The following is an 18,745-nucleotide window of genomic DNA, read 5'->3' as shown; positions in this document are numbered from 1 at the left end:
CCATCAGTGTTGGTCTGCCTCAGATTCCTCCACACAAAAGGCGAACAGAGACACCACAGGTGGGAGGGGGGGGGGGGGGGGCTCTAGAAAGCTGCTCAGTACTGATAAAGGGTCCCCCAAGATCCCCCGCTGTGAGAAACAGAGCGAGAGAACGAATACGATGGAAGCATAGTGCTCAGCCAGGGAGTTTTCATGTGTAATGCTCAGTCTGGTGTACTTATCTTAAGACAGAATATTGCAAATATGCACAGTCTTTCTCTGTCTCTTTTACGCACTCTCTCTCACACACACACACACACACACACACATAAGAGCATGTAAACACAAAAGCTTGAATTCTTCACTTTGATTAAGCGTAAAGGTAAAACTTCAAAGGAGCATTTTGAGAATGAGAGTGTATTACTAATCCTCTGAGCTTAAGCATTACCAGAGTAGAATTACCTGGAGTGCACTTACAAAGTCTTAAACATCAGTGGATACACTGCTCGCATGAATAAGGGGGAATTCTGGTGCAAATGCGGTCAAACGGTGGGCAGCCAAACGCCTCTTGTCAGGTTACATGGACATGATGCTGCAGCAGTTGCTGTGAAAAGTCCCTACAAAACAGCTAACTTTACATCCCACAGGGCACAGAGCCACTCTGACCACACATAATATGAACGTAACTTTGGGTGGCCCAATTCTGCTGTTCTGTGGTGTCCCCCAGCATCCAGCAGATGTCTCCCTCTCCTGCTGCTAACCAGCATGTCTCTTTCACACACACACACACACACACACACACACACACACACACACTACACCCAGAGCAAGTGGTCCAGAGAGGGCTCCTTTAAGCCCTGACAAGTGCTACAAATCCCCTTCAGCAGCCAGGCAGCTCCACGGACCGCTAACAGGGCACGCTCCGGCCCAGCGCTGGCCGTCTGACCTTGTGGCTATTGATTAACTGTTTCTCCTCCAGTTCCCCTTCCTGCTGTCCCAACACACCCATAGCCAAGACAGTAGAGGAGCGAGGAGATAGCTGCCTCTTTTTTTTTTTTCTTACCCAACAATCTCTTCTATTTTCTCTCCCCTCCTTCCCTCTGTTGTGCTTTAACAAAGTCCAACACACAGAGACACACACACACCCCTCCTCCTCCCACAAATGGGCAGCGCTTTTGTTAGTCGATGAAAAGATGGGCCTTCAGGTTCTGAAAGGAAAATGAGCGAGGTGGAAATGCAACTGGCCAGCAAGGCTGTGTTCAACTGAGTTGTAACTGAGATAAGAAGTAAGTCCACCTGACTGACTGACTGACTGACTGTCCAGGCTGACAGACACTCCAGCACCACACCACCCACCGTTCAGAGGGCATTCAGGGGGGGAAAATGTGTTGCATAACAGATGATGCTTTGGTGGAAACATGGCAGGCACCCTCCTCTTGCCCCACATCCACACACTGTTTACTATCAAAATAAAACACGCTAATCTGTTATCTCAACATAGGAAGGGAAACAAGTTGAATGTTTCATCAGCAAGATGTTGACATCTCTGCCTTTACTTCTCCGCAGATTCACTGATTACAGTTGGACTGAAAAAAAAAACACTTGGTAGCTGCATGTGATCTTTCTCCTTTTTCTTCTTTGCATTTTCTCTTTTATACTTTTTAGGCTACTGCCATTGTTGCTCGAGCATGCACACTCTGAGAATGGGCCTGCTTAATCTTTATTGTCTCCCAAACATCTTAATCAGCTCCACTCAGCACTGCTAACCAGAGGTGCAAAGCAAAGGATTACACATTCAATTATGCTGTGCATATTACAACCTCCCTTTAAACAGCAGTGGGAGGGTGCTGCTATGAATCACAGAATACCACAAATAATACCAACATCCAAGGAAGCTTCTGTCTCTTTCTCTCACGGTCAGACACACATTCACTTTTAGTTTCCCTCCTTCTCCCTTTCCCGAGCAAAACAAGCTGGGGGAAGTGGGGCAAGAAATAAGTGCTCAGAAACAAAAGCACGGTAATATGAAAAGCAGTGGAGTATGGCAGGAAGGGGGCAAGAAGGGCCAGCCTCAGTGGGGAAAAGAGACAGAGAGAAAGAGAAGGAGAGAGTGTTGAAATTATCTCTTCATTATCAGCAGCAGTACACACACACACACACACACACACACACACACACCCCACCCACTTATTCATGCACACACACGTAGCATATGATCACTCATAGCATGAGTGATTTCTCATTTCAGACAAATGACTACCACCTTTGTCAAGAGCAGCTTGCTTTGTGAATGTGATCAGTCGGTGGGGGTTGCATGGAAGCGGGAGATCATGATACACTCCAACACTGCGTATTGTATGGGAGTACATTAGCAGCAGGGCTGAAACCTCATGATGTTAATAATGGCATTATCCGATATCAGCATATATACAGTATACAGTGCAACCAGGGAAATGCAAATGTTTGCAAAAGTCAACCTAATTTAATTCAGTTCAAAACACCTTATTTGTCCCTTTAGGAGCAATTTGAGGCAAATGAGTTTAGTACACATAAACAATTCATTCATACACATAAAACAATCTAAAAATAGAGTTGACATGCACATGGATTAAGGAGAAGCCAATCAATAGCTGCTCGGTTATATCCAACACAACAAATGTACATTATATTAAAAGTATCAAAAGTGCATCAATACACGGAGTGAACTACTGGAGCTGTTCAAAAGTCTAAAGACTTCTGCTATAAAACCAGACTTTCCTCTTACATAGAGGCATAGTCATAGAGGACATGTTGATAATCGTATACGTCCTTCTGAGGATTTGTTTAGTATTAAGCTGCGCAAGGGACCTTTGTGTCTTAACCAGTAATTTCAGGGCTTGCAGTGAATTATTGTCCTTTTCACAGAGGAATGTAAACCAGCAAATACGAGAAAATGTTAAAACATAAGAGCAAACTTCAACAACTTGTCTTGTTGGCTTATAATTACATCGTGCTCAGAATTATTTATTGGAAAAACATAAGTCTGTGAACCGAGAAAATGACATGATGATGTCGTCAGAATAGGGCCCTGCTGAAAGTTGAGAAGCGATGATATCAGCTACGTTTCCTAAGTTGTGCTGCGGTCTGAATGACTTTCACAGGCCCCTGAGGGAAGAAGTACATTCTGTGCGTGAATGATTCTCTGTTTAAGTTAAATAATTATGGGTTTTCGTGCAATACTGTGGAAAATAACATATTTGGTGGTGATGTTTGGTCTTCTTATACTGAGTCTATTCTGTATGAATGCAGCACAATATAAAGGAGAAACCAGGTTAAGTCTGGCCAGAGATCATCATTATTATTCAGTAACAGTCTGAAAAAGGAGAACAGAACTATTACTCCTGCTCTCCGGACACAGTGGGGGACTTTCTCTCCTCCTCCTCCTCCTCCTCCTCCTCCTCATCTTCTGTTATATGGCCACAGCTTTTTCTTTCTCTCACTACTATGTTCTTTTTGCTCCCCTTTTCTATAGCCCTCAGACATCATTAGAGCCACCCAGCATGCAGTTCCTTTCCACCACCTTCCATTTTCTGTTCTATCATTTTCTTCTCCCCATCCCTCATATCTCAACCCTCCTGCCACTCTTCCTCCCTCCTTCCCTCCCTCCTCCTTCTCCTTCCTGGGGCCCCGTGCGGGAGCTGCCATAACAGGAGGTGGAATGGATTCATTTGCTCTAATGTGGTTTGGGCTGCAGCGTGGCACGGCACAGAGCGACACTTTCTCCTACTGCACAGAGCTTCTCTCTCTCTCTCTCTCTCTCTCTCTCTCTCTCTCTCTCTGTCTCCCTCTCTCTCTCTCTGTGTCTGCAGTTCATGTGTTTTCAAACAGGCCAATCAACACCACTCAGCTGTGCTGGCCTCTCTCTCCCTCTCCCTCCCACAATCTCTGCTCTCAGTGTGTCTGTAAAAAGCCGCCACCAGCCCTTTCTCACACACACTATTATCTCTAGTGGCAAACTCCCAGAGCCAGTCAGTCCCTTTTTGCTCTCATTGCCTTTATTTTCTCCGGTACACTCCACTCTGTCCTCAGATACCTTTTCTTCATTTCAATTTTTTTTGTGTTTTTTAACAAACCTACTTTCCATCATCATATCTGTCTTTCTGCTTTGTTTTGTTCTTTGCATTATTTTGTAGACTTCCTGCTAATCCTCTCCTCCACTAATCTCTCCCCCTCTCCTTTTCCCTCTCAGCAAAGCCAACTATTAGTCATATCACTCCCTCCGGCCTTTATAAAACTCAACCCCTCTTCGCAGCATCATAACCACCAGCCTCTATAAAAATGTGAAATGACTTCTCCCAGGGGTGGAAAAAATAAACTCTAAATGTCGCTGTTGTTTATCTTCTGTTTTAATGTGACAACCACAGGAGCACTGGGCAGCTATGTGACACCCAACACTGCAATGCAAACAGCTGTGATGTGGGGATATGTGAGCCGCTCTGTTGCGTCTATAAATATGGAGCTTCAGTTGTGGAGTATTGCAGGTATGCGCCACCAGATACCCCCGGGAGCAGCCGATTATTTCACCACTCAATGTGCGGTGATCAAAAAAAGAGCACCATGTACCCAGTACCCTCTCTTAGCAGCCAATAATGTACATTTGAGTTTCAGTTAGGGATGGGCAACATTTAAAGTTCAATAGAATTAAGTATTAGAATAGACGGAACTGAATATTGGTGACAATATTTTAGAGATGATAATTACTTTTACATAGCACTTACACATTTACACACAAGCTAGTAGGACTGCATCTAATTCTATTGATTATTCACTGATTCATTTTAGTCTATGGGATGCTTTCAAATTGCTGACTGTGTATGACCAGTCACAAGGCATATAGTATTTAATCCACAGTGATACAAAACCAGAAAAAAACAGGATATTGTGATATTTGAGAAGCAAGAACCAGCAAGGGTTTTACATTTTTAAATTTAATCGATGATCAAAACTGCTGTTTCTGCTGTTCATTGGAGTGATTAATCATCATTGTGGCACTACAGCAAAGTTGATAGTCGTGTTTAATGTCTTGGCAAATGACAAATGATAAAACTACTAAATGTTTCAGCCTGACAAGAAATGTAGTATGTAATGTGAGGTAGCATCTCTACTGTCTTAGTTAACAACTGTTTTTGGTGAAAAAGTTATCACAGATCATCTATACACTATCTAACTGGTACTACATGGCTGGCAGACAAAGTTAACAGCCAGCTGCTAAACATAGTGGAGAATTTAGCAACTTAGGAGGCAAATATTTCATTCAGGAGTTGGTGGAGACCAAAAACAAAGAAAAAAGGAGAGTGAACATCAGACTTACATTTACTTGCAGCCAGAGCCCAGGTGACATATAAACAGATGACTGTCACTTATCCAATAACTGTTATGAAAACCCCATATGATGCCTAATCACATACTGTATCGTGGTACAATATTCAAAATACTATCCAGCTCTAGTGTCAGTAAGCACATTGCTTTCTCTTTTTGATAATTTGTGTGTGTGGTCCCACGCTGGTGCACATGCCCATGTTTTTGTTTTTATTGTCTGGAGTGCATTAACAGGGAAAGACCATCTATCTAACCATGAGGCACGAAATCAGGTCATCCACGAGCAGAACGGAGCTTGAGCGTCACATGATGAATGAATGAACTCCTTATTCCATAGAATGTTCCAGTTGCTGAGGACTATAAATACCAGCTGGGGAAGATTGTATGTCCTGGCTGCCACAAACGATTTTTCCACTGTCACAAAAGGCAAGATTCTATCACTCGTGATGCACAACGAATGAAGCAAGTGTTTAAGTGTGTGTGCAGAGAACACAAGGCCAATGTGTGACCTTTGTCACTGTACCAGGCCATCGAGCGAAAGCCTGAGATACTGAGCCTATTCAGTGGAAGAGTGCATAAATTTTATAAGCTTTGTTAAGTGGAATAACAGCAGTCGCACATTTTTGGAACAATATTTGAGAAGAGTGTATCTGAGGAGAGGAGAGGAGAGGAGAGGAGAGGAGAGTGACTGACAGTGCAGTCTGACAGGCTTGTGTAAAGCTAACCTTATGGGCCTGACTCCAGCAGAGCTGTTAGCTCACACGCCGCCCCCTGTGACTGCTGAATGGGTAAACTGACAAATTCCATGTCCTTCGGTTTCAGCACCGGCAAACTGCTGACCCAAATGCAATTAAACAACATCCACCGGGGTGAGTGTAACACATCAATGTTCGGTAGCATATGAATGTGCATGTGATAGGCTATGTGAGGAGAGAGTGATGAAGTGTTTGCATGAAAGAGAAACAGAGAGACAGGAGAAGAGAGTGAGACTTGTGTGAGTGAGTGTGATTCAATCTGCTCAGTAAGCCATGAAATGGTATTGGTGTCATTAGAGAGAGCAAAAAATATATCTGTGCCAGTCTGTCCTCCACTCCCCTTGTCTTTGACACTCCAAAAGCACAATCCTTACAAAAAAAGCAACCAGCCCGACCTCTTTGCACTTTGGTGGAACAAAACGTCCTACAGTGCTGCAGCTCATGCCGAGCAACCTTTATTTCTCCCTCTGATCTTTTATGGAACAAGTCCAATTAACCATTGAGAAAGACCAATTCTTAAGCATTTCCAATTAGGAATCATGCTTAAATCAGTGTGAAATAACACACACAGTGCAGCCAGTACAGTAAAGTACAGAACAGAATATGCCATTTATTGAAAGACTCGCTTCCAAAAAAAAAAAAAAAAAAAAAAAAAAAATCAGTTACCACAGAACTGATGAAAAGCACACAGCACTGAGTAAATTCAATGGACAAATGCCTCATAATCTAGCAACTGATGAGAGCATCTGAAATACATAATAAAAACAAAAAACAAAAAAAAAAAGGAAAATTGCTTCATCAGATCACAGACAGACTTGTTTTCTTGTTTTGAGCTTTGGAAAAAAAAAGAAAACCTTCACTGCCATTAACTTCATTCAATAATGATAAAATGCTTTCATCATTATTTACTTCTGTAATCCAAAAAGAAGAGCAACCTAACTGATGTTTCCACCGCACTGCCAACAGCAGAACTACCCGTAGAACTGGTGCAGATTAAGGATCTTGTTCAAGGACACTGGAACAAAACTGATGTTTGCCAGAGCATGCACCAGGTCCTCTGACAGAAGAGCAGAATGTGTAACCAGCGAAGCAACAAATACAAACAAATCACGTTTTCAAGCTTTGCACGCTCCGAGTGAAATCCTCTGACAGTGGATTTTTTTAACTGAAATAGCTAAATAACCTTAGAAACAGCGAGACCTTTCTGCATGTGTAGAGGGGAGAATGATGCACTCATTCATCTTCGTCCGTGTGTGTGTGTGTGTGTATGTGTGTGTGTGTGTGTGTGTTCACCACTGTGTGTCAGAGTGAGGGCACGAGTAGCGGAGAACACAAAACATCTGCTTGCTGTGAAAATGAAACAGCCTAATGGTGTACACTGAGCACCAGTTTTATTCACTGAAGGGACAATCCACACAGGTACTATTTGGCACAGTGAGCGCAAAAAACCAGCAGTGAAAGGCTAATGTGCTTCACTGCAGCTTTCACAAAACACTCTTACAGTGTTACAAAGCACTCCACCTATGTGTGTGTTAGTGTGTTTATTTGCATCTCAAGCATCGTTACACAAAAGTCTATCCTATCAGCCTATCTTCATGCATGCATGTGTGCGGAACAAGTCAAAATGTTTGACATGACATCCAGACACAGAAACACACATCCTCAAGCCACAAGAGGCTTTAACGTGTCTTTAGCGCTCTGATAATGCTTTCTGCCTAAAATGTTATTCCACTTGTGAGATTCGAGGTATGTAAGAAGGGAGTGCAGACAGACAAATAGATGGGAAGAGAGAGGGAGAGAGAAAAACACTCGCACACATGTAGTGGAAGGCAGGGAGAGACGTGCACAGAGAGATAGGGGGAAATGGTTGCAGAGCAGGAGAGGGAAGAGATGGCGAGAGGTCATCCTTGGGTAATTTGTTTTGGTCCTCTCAGAGCGCAGACACACAGGGAGCAGGTAAACCAATTACAGTGTGACATGAATCACTAAGACCTACAGGCGGCCACGCAGCTGGCCAGCCAGCCAGCCAGTCAGCCAGCCAGCCCAGAGCAGCCAAGCAGCCAAGCAGCCAAGCAGCCAACCAAGCGCACGCGCGCTGTCCCTTTCCCTAAGTGCTGGTCAATCACGAGCCACAGCCCTCGCTCCTCCCTTTGACCATGATTGCACATCTGAAGGGAAAAAACACAAACATCATTTCCCCACGGCTTTAGTGCTGAGAGATCACGTGAAGCTCCGACGGCTTCTTAATGTTTATCTACAATGGATGTGGATGTTCTTCTGAAGAAAACACTGAATACTGAACGCATTGCAGATAACTGTGGAGCTGCATTTTATGAAAACAGGGACTTCTATAAGGGCTTCAACTGCGATAAATCAATCTAATCTGACAGCATGTATTTTGATTCCCCAATTCCATCCCATTTATAATCCACAAACAATAATGATAATGATACGGCTCCTCTGAAGATCAACACGGTTGGATGTCAGATCCCAGTGGATGTCAAAGCCAAGCCAAATACTCCAGGGGGAGGTCCTAAGTATTTACAATACAAAGACTTAAGCAATTACTTTAATTTTCTTAATCGCCCGACGGCTGTCAGAACGGTGCCGTGTCAGGCCTCAGTCACATCAGAGCCACTGGCTATATAACAGAAGAAGCGGGAAACAACTTGTAAATAAACAATCATCTAGGTCCCTTTCTCTGCGGCAACAGCCCTAATCCGCGAGTTGACGCTAAACTGACAGGAGCGTCATGAAAATCCGCCCAGCATCAGAAAAGCAAGAGAATGAAGTTGACAAGGAGAGGGATTGGACTGGATTAGATATCGCCTTGGCACTTGGTTTTATTTGATGTGGCCTCACCGCACGTTGTAGATTCAGGAGGGGTAAATATTTGATGAAGGGCGTTATGGTGTTGGGCTTGCCGCTGCCAGGGGCTGTTCTAAGGGAGCAACTAATAAAGACAGCAGCAGGCAGGTTGTCGATCACCGCTGGGGCGCTGGCTGAGCAGAAGTTGGATGGATAGCGGAGAGTGTCGCCCCCATCCAACCCCTCCTCCTCAACATGTTTACCAAAGCACCGGGTTCTTCTAATGTTAGCTCAGCAGGCAAAGATAGCTCTTCCCTTGACTGTAAATCAGTATGTGCTCACATGCATTTGCACATACGCACACAAACACACAGAGTGAGCATCAGTGAGGCTGCAAAGAGACACAGTTGGAAGAGGTTTCCTAAGATGTTAAATCTACCATCTTGCTGCCCCTTGAAATTAATAAGGGCCTCTGAACTGCTCTCTGAGAGCCACTAACTGGCCATTTGCACTGTCTGGCTCCACTGGAAAAGGCACTCCCTGCTTCCTCTCACGAACCCTTTGCTGTCTTTCTCTTTTTTTTCTCCCCTCCGTCTTCTCTCCATCACACCCGCTGCTCCCTTTCCTCTCTCTGTCTCTTTCACCCCACAATTTCCTATTTTTTTTCTTCCCGCCATCTCTATTGTCTCCCTTCCATCTCCACCCTCTTCATCTCAGTCCCTTCTTCTCTCTTTCCACCACCAGTCCCCCCCACCCACCGCCCGCCTCCCCTCTTCTGACTCCTTGTTCCCTTCCTCCCTCCCTCCCACCACCTCCTCCTTTTCTCTCTTTCTTTCTCTCTCTCTCTCTCCATTCCTCTGGCCCTAAAACCAGCCCCTCGGCCGCCCGCTTGCGCTCACTCAGATGGCTGTTACCATGACAACCCTGTTCTTTCAGCTCTCGCAAAATAATGAAGACAATGTGTTTTCCATTTAGATGAGTTTTCTGGCGCAGCGGGGAGATATGGAGTGTCCATCTTGCCTCCTCTTTCACTGCAGAGGAAATGTAATAAAAAAAAAGGGTTTCTAACCTCTCTCTCTTTGACACTCCTTCGCTCTGCCTCTCTCCCTCTCTACACACTTGTGCGTGCACACGCACATGCACACACACACACACACACACACACTCAGATTAGGGTGCTGTGTAAGCCAGCTGGGTGGTAAAGTCAGCGCTGTGTTTTTACCAAGGAGGAGAGAACAGCAGCAAAAGGTAATGTCTGGCTAGTATTGCAACAAAGCACATCATCTGCAGCAATTCTTTTCAGTTTTTTTTGGCATCTGCAGTGTCATCTCAGTACATAAAAACTGACTGACAGGTAGAGATGGGACTTTGCTGATTAAAAAACAAGTGCGATGAAATCACAGCAGCCAACTTGTTTGTGATAGATTACAGAGTCCTGCTCCCTGTTGTCAAATCTAAGCTCTGACAATGATAAACTGTGAACATTTCAAGTCTTATTTGGGGTTTTTGGGGGAAACTTAGCGATGATATTTTCACAGCATAATGCTCCAGTGCGGGAATAAATGCCATGACAACTAAAATTGATGGAAAGAGCTTTCTTTCTTTTCTCTCGCTGGTGTAGATTTATTAACTTGCACGGCACACGAGGGGGACCCGCGATCCAACCACTTGTTAAGGACTGAAAAGCAACAATTACTCCGCTGTGAGAGGTAATTCAGTTGCACCATACCGACATTTTCACCCAGGGGTTCAACGTAAACAAGCAAATCCTGATTTTTTCATTGCCTCATTTCTAATGACAGCAGCGTTGCAATAAAAGGCTTTGGATGTGAAATGAAAAAGTAGAGTTTGCATGAGTCTGGAACATTGGTCTCTATGTCTAAGTTAAAGGTGGAATAGTGATGAAATAGCAACTTTTGGCCCCTAGTTTTTGGCTGTGAGTGTTCATAAACACTGTTAGGGCTTTGCAAAGCCTTAAATACGACATGCATCCATTTCAAATAGTTGAGGCAGCTGATCTGCATAGGTTAAGACTTGGTTTTCTGGATTGCACACTGCATCGCATATTTTATGTTGCTTTGGGAAAATATAAAGTATAGCCTTCTGCCCTAAGAGAGCAATGAGGCACATATGAAAGAAATAGAGAGAGGGAGCAGTATAATATGTGTATGTCTGCGTGTTTACAGTGGAAATAGTGAGTCTGGGACATTTTTTTTGGGTCTCTTTTCCAGTGTTTATGGAGAGCGGTGAGGAACAACACTTCCTGAGAGGAAAGCCAGCTTTCCGAGCCCAAACCTTCTTCCAAGCCCTGCAGACGGGAGACGGGGAACGCTCTGTCTCCAATTTATGTTTTCACCCAGTGCCGTGTAGAAGAACTGCTGTGTTTGTGTGTGTGTATGTGGGTGTGTTTCAGGTAATACACACACACACACACACAAAACAAAGGCAGGCAGGCAGGCAGGCAGACTAATCATGGACAAATGAGCCAAAACATCTCAGAACACAGTGATAGCCCAGCGCTCCCAGTGTTTACCAGCTGTAATAGACCTTTCTCATGAAGAAGCTGTTAGAAGAAGATGACATAAAGAGGGTCAAGCTTCATCAAAATCCCACTCCACTGACCTCCACCAACTCCTCTCTCAAGTTTTTCTCTCCCCGGCCTGTCAACGCCAGTGAAAGAGGAATTTAAAAAGGAAGCTGGGAGGAGAGTCTCTCCTTCTCACTTCACTTTCTCTCTCTCTCTCTCTCCCCTCGTTCTTAATTACATCCAGATCAGACTATTAATGAAGTCAGTCTGATTTTAACAACACCTACAGGGAGTGAAGGAGGGCTTTCCTCAGCCAGCAAACACATCAAATCAAATCTGGCTTCTGGACTTGACAAGTTTTGTAGCCAATTAAAATGACACACTCAAGTAAGGCTAATGATTATTTCCACTGCCAATTAATCTGTCTAATTGTTTTTTTTTACTTAAAGAGTTCTTTACTGATTTAACATTGTTAGACTTATGATGGGCAGTTAAAAAAAAAGCCTTCAAAACATGGTGTCTACATTACCCACAATGCAATTTACAAGTAAATAAAACTGAGAAAAGTAGCAAATTCTCTCTCCCTCACTCTCTCTCTCTCTCTCTCTCTCTCTCTCTCTCTCTCTCTCTCTCACCATTCATTGCTTTACAAGCAGGTCAATCATTTATTTCATAATCACTTATCAATTATCAAAAATGTTGATTAATTCTCTTTTGACTGATCGATTGACAGACTCATTTCAGTGCTCTGCAGAACCAGCTTAAAGAGTGCCTTAGCAGTTTGTGTAACAGTGCTGGGGGCAGGATGTATCATCCATCAGCTCTGTGCTGTTTGAAGAGCAGGGAGGTGATGACAGCTCACCGTGTGCTGATGTATACGTTTAAACAAACCTAATCATCAGCTGCAGATACGCCATCATAGCACCAGCTTTTCTCACGCTGTTTACCTGCCTGCTGTGAGGTAGAACTACCTGCATTTGATCCTCAAAGGGTACGCCACCAGCAATGTACATACAAATACATGTACAAATACCAGATGGGGGATGCACATTATATAGTTCCAAATGTATACAGTGATGACAGCCTTTTGATGATCGGGTTGCCCGTATGGGGGCTTTAAAGTGCTCCAGTGATGCAGTTGCTTCCCACACGCATCCATATTTGATGTACAGCATGTGGCGGGAAACAGACTCTGCGCTCCAGGCACTTCGTTCTTCTTAAGACGCTCCCATCAAAAAGCACGATGGCGCGATTGTGAGCCATAACAGTCTCATCTATGTGGGCATGTGAGCCCATGTGTGTGTCTGTGTGCCACAAGGTGTGTGTTTCTGTCTCTATGTGTATACTCAAATGTCTGCCTGCTCTCTCTGTAATGTCATTGTCCACTGCCACCTGCAGAGCACGGCAGCATTAGAAAACACACACACACACACAAATCCCAAAAGATCAAAACACTGCACTCCATCAAATCCAGTGAAAAGCCTGTTTACTGATGATCTGGTGTGAAGACAACAGGCTGCCAGGGTGGGGAGATGAAGAGAGAGGGAGGGAGGGAGGGAGAGAAAGAGAGAGGTGAGGGGTGAGAGTGGTTCAGACAGTGAAGCAATCGGGGAGTGGCCGACTGCAGGGGCTTTTATTATTTGCCATTGTAAAGGAGCTAGGTGGGATAATTGGCCTCCTAAGCTCAATGTGCAGCATGCATTTTTAATGAGCCCACACTGTTGCTTATTTAATATATAGGCAAGAGATTGCAGATAAGAAAGAAACACAGTGCAGTGCTGATGTTTGTAGAGAATAGTGGGCTGAGGGAGAGATAGAGTTGTTTAATTATTCCTCTGCTCTGGCTTCTGTTGTTAATGATATTAGTAGTGTGTTGCATAATTGCTGTATAAATGTCATCATGCCAGAAAGACTTTTTCTGGATCAGTTATGGATACCTAGAGTGTTATACTTTGTGTGCAGTGTTGTGTGCATGACCCTGCATGTATCTTTTTTCAAGATATTAATCTATACAGATATAGAATGCTAAGGACTGGGCAACAATTCAAATGTTTGTGTATGGGCTCAAATAATGCATTACAATCAGACACAGCTGATTACTTTAAAGTCAGTGTAATAATTTCACGTGAAATTAGACATACTGTATACCAGTATTGAAAAATATCCCTACTTTTAAGGCTACATTGTCATTATCGATGAATCTGCTGATTATTTTCTAAATTAAGAAACTGATGTTCACATGTCAACTTCCCAGAGCCCAAGGTAATGTCTTCAAATATCTTTTGTTGTCTGACCAAACCCCTAAGATATTCATTTTAATATCAATGAAGACTAAGAAAACCTATAAATATTCACATTTGAAAAGTTGGAACAACTGAACTTTTGGCATTTATTTCTTGAAAAATTAGCAGTGGCTGCCGCTTGATTTTCTGTTGATTGACTAATCAACTAACTGTTTCAGCTCTAATTACTTTCAGCCATATGACACAGCCCATGACACAACAGATTATATCAAAAATTCTTCTATTAAAATAAGCTTTTTTAAAATACCTCCAATTATCTTAAGAGGAGCAGAGAGAAAAAATTAGTTACTATGGACTTGAGAGGGTGAGTGAATCTCACCAGCGACTAGTTAATCTAAATGAAAAGTTGAGAACTGGGATATAAATACTCCAATCCAAATTCACCGCTGGTAAACCAACAACTCAGAGAGGCTAACCCTCCTCAGCCAGGCGCTGTGGGGAAATACAGTAAGCGAATAAAACACACACCAGCTCCAGCCAAGACTTCTGACCTGTCAAAGCACCTCGTAATGTTCTCGCTGACCTCAAAGCAACTAAAAGAGCGACCCTTCGTATTACAGCAGTCTCAGACGGGCATTAGAGGGCTGCGCTGACCAGGAAGTTAAGAGGCTGGTGGCAGGGAGCAGGAGCATCCCAGTTTAAGTGAATTAAGAAAACTAAGTCGTGTTTAGCCCCGGCATGAGTCCATCTCTCCTTGTTGGAGGGCATAGTGCCTGGGCTGCCACCTCGTAATAGCATTAAACACCTCCCAAAGTGATGTTTGGGAGCAAGTACACTGCAACCAAAAGGCTGAAAGGGCTGCTTACAATAGAGGACTACACTTGGACTTAGAACAAAAAAATGGTTAGGAGAGATGTGGGGGGGGTGAATTAAAGACGTGTAGCAGGAGGGATAAAGAGAGGACAGGAGGCAGAGAGGAGAGGTGGCAGGTGGAGGGAGTTTGATTAATGACAGGTCTATTTTACCCCCCCCCCCCACACACACACACACACACACACACACTTCCTTTGGGGACCACGCGGACCTCCTCCAGCATCCTGCTCCGAAGCCCTCCGTGAGATCTCCAGTCTGGGTCCATCCATCAACCCTGCTCTCATGCTGAATGCAGCCACAACAGAGGACCCCTGCTCCCCTCTGTAGTAACCCTAACACAGCCTGTTAACACAGCCCCCATCTGCTCTCACTGTCTTCTCTCCACTAGGGCTGCAAATAATGATTATTATCATTACTGACAAATAGTTTAGTCTGTAAAATATCACAAAACAGTGAAAAATGCCTGTAACACTTTCCCAGAGTACACTGTGATATCATGAAACTGCTTGTTTTGTCCAACTACAAGTCGAAAATTAAAACAATATATATTTTTGCAATGATACAAAACACTGAAAATGACTTAATTCTCCCATTTAAGTAGGTCTGGGTATCATTCAAAATTTTCTGATACAAGTTCCACACATCTTATGTATTAAAAATGAAAGGTTACATCACAGCCTATGTGCTCTGTACATGCATCAGGGTGGTTGAACAGGGTACGTAGTCATCAGCCGTGGCCGCTCTCTTTGATGTGAGTACAAAAGCTGCCTAGCGGATGTGTGCTAGCCCCCACCTCCACCTCCACCTCCACCTCCAACGCCAAACACCCACCACCCCAACCCCCACCCCAGCCCAGCCAGCTCAGTGCCCAATCCTCTCCTCTGACTGAGCAACACACACGTACACACAAACAGAGACGCAGAGAGCTGAGTATAAGCATCTGGATCACACAAATGAATTCTATTTTCTGACGGCAGACAGACGGATATGCCGGACGGCCGCCGCTAATCTGCCACCTCCCCTCCTCCTCCCCCTCCACCACCTATAATCCCTGACAGAGACACAGGAGGCAGGAAAGACAGAGTTTAGGACAGTGTGTGTGTGTGTAAGAGAGAGAGAGAGAGGGTGGAACACTCGCATGATGGTGAAAATAGGCTTGATCTTATCCCTGTACCTCAAATGAAATGGACTGCCCACTGCCTAAATAAACACTTGTTGGCCACTTTGCTAATGCCACTCAACACAATGGAAGACGGATGATAGTTTCATTCACACTCGCGGCTGCTTCATTTGATTTGCTGGCACGGCAGAGTCTATACAGTGGAAGAAATAATAAACTTTGCAGTCCAATGAAAGCTGCAGCGGTGTAGGTCTCACTCAAGTCTCATTAGGTGACAGAAGACTCAGCTGTAAACATGCTCGGAAAGAGAAAACACACAGTGAGAGCCATATTTCTTTCCATTAAGTGTAACTGACTTGTAATTTAGCCCAATCTCCCGTGGGTTTGTATGTGAGCCCGCCACAGTAGTGAAAGGGGAGTGGACATAAAAATGAGGTGTATGAGTGTGTGTCTTGTGTGCTACAATATGTGCTTTGTATTCATTGCAGATAACAGGAGGCCGTTGGAGGAGAGAAAACAGTAGCCATTGATTTTGTGTGCTGGGCAGGCATTTCTCCATTCCAGAGTCTGGTCGATACACACACACTGAGAGCAGGGAGCACCGGTGAGGGGAGGATGGGTGGGTGCCTCTGGACAACGCACACACACACACGCATATACTAGCAGCGAGTGGACCCACGGCACATCAGGTAATCACAGCGATCTTATTACCTGCTGGCACATTCACAAACAACATACAACGCACCCATGATCAGAGGCAAATGCCACCACTTTGCAAACGCAGCCCGGAGTGGAGGCAAAATGGACCAATGGACTCAATGAGGCAATTTCTTTACTATGAGTAGGGCAGGAGAGGGTGGGGGCATGTTTCAGCATTAAATCCTTTATCAAGTAGCCGGCAAATCAAACATTGATTTCCATGAGCCACTGTGCCACGGGCAATAAGGATCTCCCTCATCAACTGAGGCAGCATTGGCATTGGCACACACACACACAGGCGCACAACCACAACAACAAGTACACAAACACGTGGATAGCAGGCGCTAAATGAGCTTTATGTCGTATGTAGTAACTGCCACAATCTGAATGGGAAAAACATTTGCAAGGCGATTCTTATTTGTAGCTAGGCCGGTTTGGAACCAGAGGGGACATTGGGCAGCTTTGATCAAAGATGCACTGCCTCGGTTGGACAAGTGGCCATTAGAGGGGCACGCTGACAAACAAGACAGTTCGACTCATGTTTGTATTTAATGAGACACAGATAACTGCTTTTAGTAAAAGTAGTAGAGGAGTACATTTGATCATTAATTTTTATAAGGCTGGTTCTTTCACTTCATTTGTGGGGCATTTTCATTTACAATAACATCACCTTTGAGGTCTAGCAAACATACTGAATGTAGTTCCTTTCCTTTGACACTTGCAAGTTTGTTTTTTCTTTAAAGTTTAAGACCTACATTGTTTACATCCATGTTAACTTGCTAGCAGTCGTCTTCCTTGCATTTGTTGGCTCATTTCTACATTTCTACATTACTTACTGCCACCTGTAGATCAGTGGAACAGTCTTAAACCATTAGCAGTAGTGTGCATTGTGCTAATGTGTGCATGTGCAACAAACAAAACTAGGACTTGCATGTAAAAACACTGCTCCACGGCGCTACTAGTGGTTGAAAACTTCACAGGGTACTTTTAAAAACAACACTGTTCTTTACTTAGGTGTTTACTCAATGTCCAAAAACTGGAAGCTGAAAAAGTCCAAAAAGTCTCCACTGAGAACACTAAGTCATTCTCAAACCAGCCTGCTTCCATGAAATTAAACTGCTCTGACATGTTAAGCTGTTAGCTGAGAGCCAGTCAGAGACAGGGGATGACGAACAGGCATGCACAGAGGAACACAGAAACATACGCATGTGATAGATACACGCACAGGGAAGCAAAATGGAAAAACAGGCTCAGGAAATTGGCCAGTTCCTGTATAAGAGAGGTAGAGAAGGAAAGAGAAGGGGGAGGACGGATGGATTGGGGGTAGGGGGGGCCAAATGGAAGAAAACAAGACTGACAGAAAAAGACAGACTACGTGCCTTATGTAACTTCAGTGTCAATATTCTTTTGTTTTTCACACACACCAACATGACAGATTGTCAAGAGTTTCCACTAATTATTAAAGCCTCCAAGTCTTCTGAGGAAACAATCACTTGTTACACCAAGATTTTATTAAGACTGTCGGGATGTGCAAGTAACTTTTTATTGCATCACTTAAAAGAGCCACATTTATCACATTTGTGAATTTGTGAGAATATTTAAACATAAAAATATTCAGAAAAAAGATGCATTGACTCTGAATAGCAATACACAAGGAAACATTATGAGTGAATGAATGAATGAGTGAATGAATGAATGAATAGACATGTTTCTGCAAGAAATTAAAAGAGCTGAAACAGACCAGAACTTCCTTCACCATACCTCAACAGAGTAAACTTTGACTTCTGATGCCCGCAGAGCAGGACAGATGACCCCTGCTGAAATCTGAGCCTTTTGGTTTCCATGTGAAACCAGACAGACACCTGACCCTCTGGATTCCTCACTGCTGCATGTGGACTCACACAAAGACATTGGCATACATACAAAACACACACAGACATAAAGTATGTAGAGACACACAAACCACATGCAATCAGAAACACCTGTTCAATCTACACAGACATGCACTAGTACACACCAAGGCCACGCGGTACACAAACAATTCAACAGGCACATAAAGGGGCCTTCAGTGACACATAAAACTCACATTCAAGTGAGTCTTGTGTATCCATTTCCTCATAAGCACAAGCAGTCCTTACTTTAAGCAAGCATTTCTCAACATGAGCCGCAGATATTACTGTGACTCTGTCTATTGTATCTGCTGCAGTGGCGAGTGTGTGTCTGGAGAGAGTAACAAAAGAAACACAGCAAGTATGCACTGCTCATGTTTCTCCAGCAGATACGTCGAGTCTTTGTTAAAGGACGGACAGAGTCGAGAGGAAAGTGGAGAAAAGAGGGGGAGGCGGAGGAGGAGCATGAAGTGCGACTACTGTGTTTCTCCAGC

The 18,745-nt window shown here is 43.9% G+C and overlaps 1 protein-coding gene across 4 annotated transcripts in view; it reads right to left on the bottom strand.

Annotated features, from left to right (window-relative positions):
* Nucleotides 1-18,745, bottom strand: part of zmiz1a (zinc finger, MIZ-type containing 1a) — a 94,726-nt gene that overhangs the window by 32,606 nt on the left and 43,375 nt on the right. The window lies entirely within an intron of this gene.

The sequence above is a fragment of the Lates calcarifer genome, linkage group LG16_LG22 (genome assembly GCF_001640805.2).
Source record: "Lates calcarifer isolate ASB-BC8 linkage group LG16_LG22, TLL_Latcal_v3, whole genome shotgun sequence".
NCBI classification, from domain to species: domain Eukaryota; kingdom Metazoa; phylum Chordata; class Actinopteri; family Centropomidae; genus Lates; species Lates calcarifer.
This window is presented reverse-complemented; position numbering and strand designations above follow the sequence as displayed.